Source organism: Aegilops tauschii, chromosome 1, assembly GCF_002575655.3.
Source record: "Aegilops tauschii subsp. strangulata cultivar AL8/78 chromosome 1, Aet v6.0, whole genome shotgun sequence".
Lineage (NCBI taxonomy): Eukaryota > Viridiplantae > Streptophyta > Magnoliopsida > Poales > Poaceae > Aegilops > Aegilops tauschii.
This window is the reverse complement of record NC_053035.3, coordinates 178,558,076-178,561,095: the sequence shown is the minus strand read 5'-3', so window position 1 is coordinate 178,561,095 and position 3,020 is coordinate 178,558,076.

The window sequence follows — 3,020 nt, the reverse complement described above, 5'->3', positions numbered from 1 at the left end:
ACTATGCACTTTTATATTATTTTTGGGACTAACCTATTGACCCAGAGCCCAGTGCCAGTTTCTGTTTTTTCCCCTTGTTTCAGTGTTTCGTAGAAAAGGAATATCAAACGGAGTCCAAACGGAATGAGACCTTCGGGAGCGTGATTTTTTGAACGAACGTGATCCAGGAGACTTGGAGTTGAAGTCAAGGAAGCTTCGAGGTGGCTACAAGGCAGGGAGGCGCGCCTGCCCCCCTGGGCGCACCCCCATCCTCGTGGGCCCCTTGTGGCTCCCCTGACCGACTTCTTTCGCCTATATATATCCATATTCCCTAAAAACATCGGGGATCAGAATAGATCGGGAGTTCCGCCACCGCAAGCCTCTGTAGCCACCAAAAACCAATCGGGACCCTGTTTCGGCACCCTGCCGGAGGAGGGATCCCTCACGGGTGGCCATCTTCATCATCCCGGCGCTCTCCATGAAGAGGAGGGAGTAGTTCACCCTCGGGGCTGAGGGTATGTACCAGTAGCTATGTGTTTTATCTCTCTCTCTCTCTCGTGTTCTTGATTCGACACGATCTTGATGTATCGCGAGCTTTGCTATTATAGTTGGATCTTATGATGTTTCTCCCCCTCTGCTCTATTGTAATGGATTGAGTTTTCTCTTTGAAGTTATCTTATCGGATTGCGTCTTTAAGGATTTGAGAACACTTGATGTATGTCTTGCATGTGCTTATCTGTGGTGACAATGGGATATCACGTGATCCACTTGATGTATGTTTTGGTGATCAACTTGCGAGTTCCGTGACATTGTGAACTTATGCATAGGGATTGGCACACGTTTTCGTCTTGACTCTTCGGTAGACACTTTGGGTCACTCTTTGAAGTACTTTGTGTTGGTTTGATTGATGAATCTGAGATTGTGTGATGCATATCGTATAATGATACCCACGGATACTTGAGGTGACATTGGAGTATCTAGGTGACATTAGGGTTATGGTTGATTTGTATCTTAAGGTGTTATTCTAGTACGAACTCTATGATAGATCGAATGGAAAGAATAGCTTTGTGTTATTTTACTACGGACTCTTGAATAGATCGATCAGAAAGGATAACTTTGAGGTGGTTTCGTACCCTACAATAATCTCTTCGTTTGTTCTCCACTATAAAACAGTACGTACCACATGAAGTAATGAACAATGTCTTCTCTTCGTCTTCCTTAGACGTGAAGATTTGGTGATACCCAGAATATGCATCCAGAAAGGAGAGTAAATCACAACCTGAAGTGGAATCCATAATCTAATCGATATGCGGCAAGGGGAATGGGTCTTTCGGGCAGGCATTGTTGAGATCTGTGAAATCTATGCAAAGCCTCCACTTCCCGTTAGCCTTCCGGACTACCACTGGATTTGCCAACCATGTTGGATGTAGCACTCCTCTGACCAAACCAGCCGCTTCAAGTTTCTTAATCTCTTCCACAATGAACTGCTGCCTCTCTAAGGCCTGCTTCCGAACTTTCTGCTTCACAGGTCGGGCGTGTGGGCAGACAACAAGGTGGTGCTCAATTACCTCCCTGGGACACCGGAGATATCAGATGGTTGCCATGCAAACACATCAATATTCGCCCGCAGGAAGGCAATGAGCACGCTTTCCTATTTGTCATCTAGGGTGGCGCTGATAGTGAAAGTACCAACAACGCCAGCCAGCCCTGCCTGGACCTTTTTCACTTACGGTGCAGCGACCTTGGATCTCTTGCTGTTGGAACACTCCGGCACGTCATCAACCGGGTGTCGTGCACTCGGTGGGGGCACGCTTCCCGAACTCTTTGCTAGAGTCTCTACAACCCTTCTTCTTTCCCTTGCTTTCCCTAGAGGGAACTGCTGCTGCCGCAGCCTCTGCCGCAACTGTATCCCAGTACATCTTGTCCACACAAATGATTGCATCCTTCTCGTCTGATGGGATGGAAATGACTCCCACGGGCCCAGGCATCTTCAAGGTGTTGTAGGCATAGTGGTATGCGGCCATGAATTTAGCCAGAGCCGGGCGTCTAGGAATCCCATTGTACGGCAGGGGAGGTCGACCACATCAAACACAATCTTCTCAGTCTGGTAGTTCAGCTCTCCACCAAACATCACCGGCAACGTGATCTTTCCCTTAGGATGACTCCTGCCGGGATTAACTCCTTGAAACGTGCCGGTGGTCTTCAACTCATCTTCTTCTATCTAAAGTTTACTGATGAGTGCTGGGGAAATCAGATTCAACCCGGCCCCGCCGTCCACCAACATCTTTGTGACCTTGAGGTTGCGAATTGTTGGAGAGACCAACAATGGCAAACATCCTACTGCAGTTGTACGGTTGGGATGATCCTCTTCATCAAAGATGATGGGCGTGCATGACCATTTGAGCGGCTTCCAAGCTTCTGTCGCTGGTTCCACGACATTGACCTCCCGTGACCATCGCTTGAGCTGGCAGTGAGAGGTGTGCAAAGATGCACCCCCGTCAATGCACAGGGCGTCAGTGGCCTTTTGAAACTCCTGCTCACTGGTTTCCTCTTCATCCCCTCCATCACTGTCATCATCACAGGTTTCCTTCTCTCGACCTCCGGCGGGTTTTCCTTGGTTCCTAAAGGATTTGCCGGGGCGATTTACTTCACCGCCTCGGCACTTACCGCCAGCGACATTCTGACATTTTTCCTTGTCGCGCTTCTCATACTCTGCTCTCTGTCCCTTAACAAGCTGCTCAACCTGATAACACTCTTGAAGGTCATGGCCTTTGGTCCGATGAATCTTGCAGTACGGCCCGTCACCTTTCCAGGCCTTCTCGGTAGCAACGGCCTCCCGGCAGTCAGCGCACACGGCAGCTTCCTTGCTGGGGACCTCGGCTTTGGCCTTCTTGCCAGTACTAGGTGTGCCCGATCCTTTAATAATCATGACTGCCTTATCCTTCCGCTTCTTACTATGCTTCTTGCTCTTCTACTGACTAGTTGATTCATCATCATCCTCTGAATCAATGTTGGCGCAATCTTCCTCTCTGGGCAACTTC